This window comes from Nelumbo lutea, chromosome 1, assembly GCF_056320005.1.
Source record: "Nelumbo lutea isolate HS-2025 chromosome 1, American lotus-T2T, whole genome shotgun sequence".
In the NCBI taxonomy this organism is placed as follows: domain Eukaryota; kingdom Viridiplantae; phylum Streptophyta; class Magnoliopsida; order Proteales; family Nelumbonaceae; genus Nelumbo; species Nelumbo lutea.
The window spans coordinates 13,758,696-13,766,326 of NC_142684.1; the positions used below are offsets into that span (position 1 = coordinate 13,758,696).

Genomic DNA, 7,631 nt, shown 5'->3' on the forward strand with positions numbered 1-7,631 from the left:
TCTAATGTACTGCATGTTCCGAAATTACCTATAAATTTGCTATCTATTAGTAGTATATCTCACTTCTTGAACTGTTCAGTCACTTTTTTTCCGTCTTCATGTGTGTTTCAGGATTTGGCCTCGAGGAAGACGATTGGTAGAGGAAGCATGGTGGGTGGTTTCTACGTGTTGGAGAATAAAGCAGGTCTTGTGGCTACAGAGTCCGTGAGTTTGTCCAGTGAGAGTCAAGCCTATTTATGGCATAGTCGTCTTGGTCATCTTTCTTTTGAGTCATTAAAAGTTATGTTCCCAAAGTTGTTTGAGTCCTTGTCAGTGAGTCAGTTACAGTGTCAGACATGTCAATTGAATAAACATTGTCGAAGTTCTTTACCAGAAATAAAATATCTGAATTTCCATTTCATATTGTTTATTTTGATGTTTGGGGCCCTGTTACTCTACCCACTGAGGCTAGATATAAGTATTTCATTACCTTGATTGCTGATTACTCTAAATACACTTGGGTTTACCCTATGCGATCTAGAGATGAAGTGCCAAAAATTGTGAAAGACTTTCAACGCATGGTGTTCACTCAATTCCAAACTGAAATCCATATCTTCTAGTCGAACAATGCGAAGGAATACTTCCATACTGATCTCACGGAGTTTTTTGCTTCAAGTGAGTCACTTCAACGAAGCTCTTGTGCCAGGACACCCCAACAAAATGGTGTTGCTGAACGAAAGAACCATCACCTTCTCGAAGTAGCTCATGGCTTATTAATTCATATGAATGTGCCAAAACGTTTTTTGATGGATGCAGCTTTGTGTGCTACATACATCATCAACCGTATGCCATCTCGGTTACTAGAGTATAAGGCCCCACATCTATTTTGTTTCCTACAGTTCCGTTGTCCACCATTCTGATGCGTGTTTTTGGGGGTTGTTGCTTTGTCCATAACTTGTCCCCTACTCGAGATAAGCTTGATCATCGGGCTATTCCTTGTGTTTTCCTTGGTTACCCTTTATCTCAAAAGGAGTATCGTTGCTATGATCCTACCTCTCGCAAGTACTATGTCTCTATTGATGTATCCTTCTTTGAGAGTCAACCTTTCTTCTCGGTTTCTCCTTAGGGGGAGAGTAAGGTTGAGGAGAAACAGGCGGGACAAACTCAACCTCCTCCTTTACCCGATCCTCCTCCATTCCGAGTCTTTCATCGTCGCCATAAAAGCCAGCAGAGTACAAGAGCCATGGAACCTGACACTATGCAACCAACATCATCGGAATCGCCAGAGGCAGATCCGTCTCATCAGCTAGGTACACTTGCTCCTATTGATATGCATGTTCCTCTCAATGTTGATTCCCCTATCATCAATGATCTTGATGTTCCTATTGCTAAGAGAAAGGGTGTTAGATCTTGTACCACTAATCATCATATCTCTAATTTTGTGTCCTATGATCACATTTCACCTTCATTCTGTGCATTTCTCTCTTCTGTGGACAGTGTCCCCGTTCCTAAGAATGTGGCAGAAGCTTTATCTAAACCTGAACGGACAGATGCAATGCAGGAATAAATTGATGCACTACACAAAAATGGCACTTGAGAGTTGGTGGATCTTCATGAAGGGAAGGAACCAGTGGGTTGCAAGTGGGTGTTCACAGTGAAACACAAGGCTGATGGAACTGTTGAAAGGTACAAGGCTAGACTGGTAGCAAGAGGTTTTACATAGGTATATGGAGTGGACTATGCAGAGACTTTTGCTCCAGTAGCCAAGATGAACTCTATCAGGATTCTTCTTTCATTGGCAGCAAATCTTGATTGGGAACTTCACCAATTGGACATCAAAAATGCTTTGTTGAATGGTGATTTGGAAAAAGAAGTGTACATGACCCAACCTCCTAGTTTTTGTATCAAAGGCAATGAACAAAAGGTGTGCAGATTAAAAAATCTTTATATGGGTTGAAACAATCACCTCAGGCTTGATTTGGTAAGTTCCATTTAGCAGTTCAATAGATGGGGTTCAAACAATGCCAGACATATCACACTCTATTTGTGAAAAGAGGTGAAGGGAAAATTACAACTCTAATTGTGTATGTGGATGACATAGTAATCACAGGAAATTGGGAGGCTGAAATACAGAGACTAAAAAAATTCTTAGCCACTCAATTTGAGGTGAAAGATCTAGGCCCCTTACGTTATTTCCTTGGAATTGAAGTTGACCGCTCTCACAAGGGCATTTTTATTTCCCAACGGAAATATGTAGTAGATCTACTAGAAGATGCAGGCAAGCTGGGGGTAAAACCAATTGACTCACCAATTGAATCTAATCATCAACCGGGAGACAATCAGGGAGAGTTTTTGAAAGATGTGAAGAAGTTCCAGAAACTCGTAGGGAGACTCTTGTATTTGTCTATGACCATGCCTAATATTGCTTATGCAGTGGGTGCCCTTAGTCAGTTCATGCACAATCCTAGGACAACTCATTTTGATTAGGCAGGAGCAGTTGATGACCGAAAGTCTACCAGTGGGTATTGTGCCTTTATAGGAGGAAACCCGGTCACATGGAGAAGTAAAAAACAAAGTGTGGTGGCTAGATCTAGTGTTGAAGCAAAATATAGAGCAATGTCTCATGGGGTTGCTGAAATCATGTGGATAAGAAATCTGTTAGGTGAACTGGGTTTTGTAGTGAGCAATCCTATGTCACTCTACTGTGACAATAAAGTTGCCATCAATATTGTTGCTAATCCAGTCTTGCATGATAGGACGAAACACATTGAAGTGGAGAAGTATTTTATTAAAGAGAAACTTGTAAATGGAGAAGTGTGTACTCCATATGTCAGCTCAGAAGAACAAATTGCAGATATCTTCACCAAAGGTCTTCATCATGTGCGGCACAATGATTTGTGTGACAAGTTAGGCATGATTGACATCTATGCTCCAACTTGAGGGGGAGTGTTGAAATAATTTAGTTATTTGTGTTAGGGTCTGTTTGGCTAGTTAAAGCGTTTTTTCATTTTCTGTTATTGTACTCACTTACAGCAAGGGCACAAGGGTCTTTTCCCTTCTTATTTCTGCCGCCTATATAATATAATAGAAGTTGGCGCCGCCAGCACTGTTCTATTGCTCCAAACATTTTCTTCTTCCTTTCTTTCTTCTTCTTTTCTCTCTTCTTCCCTTCTTTTCTCTACTTCCTCATATTTCAATCGGATTTATTGCCAAGACTTTTGAAGATCAGAATTCAGTCCCAAGTTCATCTTCTCCACCTTTCTCTACAAATTATTAGAAGAATTACTCATTCCTTCACTACTCTGATTTCTATTTTTTGAGCTTACATATCCATTGTTATTTCAACCAATGATGCAAAAGGGTAATAGATATAAAATATTAAAACATGGAAGAAATAATATAAATACCAGTGTTGCATAAGCAACGACATGGACCCATCACTTAAGTAAAGATTCAAAAGAGATAATTACCATTAAAAAAATTCCCATATTTTGTGAATTGTATATCATTATATGCCCACAGAAGATTGCATACATAAACCTTAAAGTTTATCTTTGTTACCTAGATACACTCTATAACAAAAGACCGAGTTCATTATGAATATCAAAGGTTCACTTATGTCAAATAAGCAAGAAGAAAGTATAAACTATATTTAGAAATGCCCCTCAAGAATTCATGTAGTATTAAAATCTGGCGCATGTCCAACAATGACATTTCATCCACTTAGGAAAACCAATTAGCATTGATAGACACACAAAAGTGCCTCTTCTTGAGTATATTTAACCTATGATACCCAAATACCTGTACAAGGGTGTCATATCATGTCATATACTTTAATTTTAATGTAAATTTCATATATGATATCTCACCCAGCCGCATCCTCGCTGTATCTAGGTAACATAGTATTAAACATTTAAGCATATGTTGTTTACCTAAGCATCAATTTTTTTTATTTAATCAATTTTCCCATACATACTGACTGAAAAGCTATGTTTCTTTATCAGCAAATAAAGGACTAATTTTATTTAATTTGAGAGAAAGATGAAAACAGATTACAGCCAACAGAAGAGTAGAGTCAGTCTTACATAATGATTTTACTATACTGCCCAGAAATATGTTGTTTGTAAACTCCCTATTTTTCTAGTTAGTCAGCCATCTCATTTGCAGTCCTTCTGATCCAAGTGAAAGAGGCATTGAGCTCCCTTGCTAAAATTTCAATCTCTCGCAGGGAATGTCTATAGATCCAAGGAGCATTACCTCTGAAGTTAGACCAAAAAGTCACTAGTTTTAAGTCTCCTTCAACTTCCAAGTTTTTAAAATCTGCTTGTTTGGCTAGTTTTAACCCCTGAAGAAGTGCCAGTAGCTCGGCCTTTATTGAATCTCAAACCCCTATAGGCCATGAATACATAGCCAGCGCTTTGTTTGTTGAATCTCTGAACACCCCCTATGCCTACCAATTCCGGGTTCCCCATTGAGCTGCCATCAAAATTCAGATTTAATTTGTTTGGAGCCGGGGGCTTCCATCCCATCCCCATGAAAAGGCCACTTCTTTCCAAGCCACGTTATATCCACCACTAAGAGAAGCTTTGGAACAGCTCAAGTGTTTTTATCCAATGAGCAACTTTTATCTTTATGGTTTCCACTAAATCTTCTCTTGATCTGCACTTTCCATATTCTTGCATTCTTTTCCTCCCAAATCGTCCATATCACAGCCGCCCTAACTGATTTCCACATTGTCCTTTCCCTTTTCATCGGCTACCTTAGGAAGTTTGGGTTGAAGAGGCTCACTACATCCTGTGGAGAGCTCCACCTGCAACCAAAAGAGAGCAAAAAGACTCCCATACAAAGAGAACATAAGGACAATGGATTGATAAGTGAGGAAGGGATTCACTATTTGCATAACAAAGATAGCACACATGAGAGGAAAGGCAAATATGTGGCCTCCTATTTTGAAGCACGTCGCAAGTGTTCACCCTTCCAAGGAAAGTCTCCCCGCAAAGAGCTTGAATTTTGGGTGGAATGGGCTTACTCCAAATCTCTTTCACCGGGAAACACTCCCCCCCCCCCCCCCAAACTAGAAGATTGCACAAGGGAGTTGAAAAGGGAACAGGAAAAGGAGCTATCAGAAGAGGTGGACCAAACTCCAGTGTCCTCTAAAGATTGAACTAGAAAAGCTGATTTGAGATTATCAAACAATCATAAGAAGCTTTCACACTCATTATCCCTTAAACCTCTCCTGAAACCAAAGTTCCAACTCACACCGAATTGAGAGAAGGTGATGAAACTTGAAACAGGTCTCTGCTCAGAATTAGAAACCGAGTAAAGATTGGGATAAAGGGAACAGGAAGGAGTATCACCCAGCCAAAGATCTTCCCAAAACTGACTGAAAAGTTATGTTAATATCATTGGGAAAGCAAAGTTTTTCCAAGACAACATAAACACATTGAAACATTGGAAATGACTCAAGTAGATATTGCTAGTGGGTTTCTTTTGAAAATTGAAACCTTTTCGTAGAAGATCTTAGGAAATTTGTATAACAGTAGACATCATTGCACAATGTGCTTATAAGCATGGTTGCATAATGTAGCCAACTAGACCTAATGGAACTGAGGGATTGACATCTAACAATACATATATACTCTTCCCATTACAACATTAATGTAATCATTCTCCTAGAACAATATTAGAGCATCTATACTGCCAGACCTTTCTGCTTGCATACCAGTAGACAGCCATACTAGAATATTAACAAGACAAATGCAAAGCAACAGACTTATGTGGGTAAAGATCAGGATAGTGAATGCTGACCATACAACTTATTCAGTGGCCAAGATATATATCAAGCTATCAACTAGTTACCAAATCTAGGTAAAGTTCCCTCCTTAATAATGCAAGTAAGAATCAACCGTTAGTCATCTCTCAAATGCTCAAATATTTCCAAATTAAATCATGGTTTTCCAACAAGATCTCCTCTTCCTTATCAATTACTCCGGTCCAATTGTGCCTCCCCCCAACCCCTTTGAAGCAATGCAACAGAGACTAAGTGCTAGTTGCAGATTCAATCAGTTCACTCCTAACTTAAGAATTGCCTGATGCTTCATATCTTTCCTCACTTTACCTAGTAATAATCTTAAATGCATCATTGTCCCCAAGCCTTAAATTGAACCGTTATAAACAAAGAAAATTTAATAGGAAAAAAAACGAAAAAAGGAGCACCAGAGGACAAGCATCTGAGCTAGCATCTATGACAGACCCATCAATTGAAACAACGCTGGAAAACACCCCCCTTTATTTAAGAACACTAGAAATATCCTCTGAGCTAGCATCTATGACAAACCTATCATTTGACAATATACATCCCAAATAAAATTCAATCCATTTAACAACTGCTAGAGATCCAGATATACTTCCCAAGAAAACACCCCAATTGGACAACTAAAATGAGGAGGGAAAACCTAGAACAAAGATTAAATACAGTAAAGACCACGCATAATAGAGCTAAACTAGGAAACCAAAGTCACTCCTATGCTTTGGAAGCCATTGCATAACTGTCTAAAACCCTGAACCTTAAAAAACCAAAAAAAAAAAACACTAAATCTGAGAGCAGAAAAGAAACAAAGAAAATGTAAAAATGCAAGACTCCTATGCCATGAAAAGTAATTTATGCCACAAGAGGAGCAATAATTTCACAACAAACAGCAAAAAAGAAACCCAATAGTGCAAAAAACAGGAATAAAATCAAAACATGATCCAGGTCGTAAGCAAAGATGGATCATGCAGACATGCACCAAGATCGAAGCTTTGCATGAATTTAAAAATAAAAAAAAAATAGAACCCTTTTACCTTCTCTATTTCTTGAGAGAGAGCGAGAGAAAACGGCTCAACCAAGCTACGGGCAGAAAGGAGGCCCGAGAGAGAGAGAGATGACAAAAATGGCACTACGAAGGGTCTCCAGAAACTCGAGGGAGACACGTCGATAGCCATGAAAAGAGACACGTTGGAGGGAAGTAGGATGGGAGCACGGTGGCGTTTTTTGAACTCTTTCTTCACGCTGATGCATATCTCCTCTCTCTCTCTCTCTCCCTCGGTCCCTCCCTCTCTTTCCCCTCTACCTTCCATCGTTTATCGAATTCTATTAAACGGGGTGCAGAATTCGCGCCAAGTGTGCAAAATGCAGAGAGAGAGAGAGAGAGCGCGCGTCACAGTTCACTTTGAAAATACGAACAATAGATTTAGGAACCGAAACCGACTTATCGGTAATTATCCTAAAACTAGAACCGGTCCAATTGCCCTTCTAACATTTTACTAAACCTAACGTTTTTGTAGAGTTGACTTTAAAACTCTTTTCAATCTAATGGATGAATTTTTTAATTTAAGTTAAAAGTTCTTTTGGGGTATTTTAGTATATTTTCATGTAGATTGATAGATATAAGTGTAAAATGGGTAGTTTGATCCATCCAAAAGAGAGGTAACTAGAGGCTTTTTAAAAAGTATAGGAGAGGTTTTTGTGAAAATAAAATCTTAGAGGAGGTTTTTATAATTATCAAAAACCTCATTGCAAGTTTTTATATTTTACCCTAATCATTAAAGAGTTATTTTATTAAGGCTGCGTTTGGAATCAGTGTAAATCAAGATCGATGTAAAAGTTTATA

General features: G+C 38.6%; 1 protein-coding gene across 6 annotated transcripts in view; it reads right to left on the reverse strand.

The window, feature by feature from the left end:
• Positions 1 to 7,089, reverse strand: part of LOC148873593 (coiled-coil protein) — a 73,059-nt gene extending 65,970 nt beyond the window's left edge. For 2 of the 6 annotated variants that reach the window (XR_016104814.1, XM_088963686.1), the window contains exon 1: positions 6,823 to 6,962. The gene's annotated coding sequence lies outside the window, so the exon portion shown is untranslated. Of the gene's footprint in view, positions 1 to 6,822 lie in introns of all 6 variants that reach the window. The other 4 variants (XM_088963685.1, XM_088963687.1, XM_088963683.1 and 1 more) reach the window with 4 other exon arrangements.
• Positions 7,090 to 7,631: the final 542 nt, after the last annotated feature.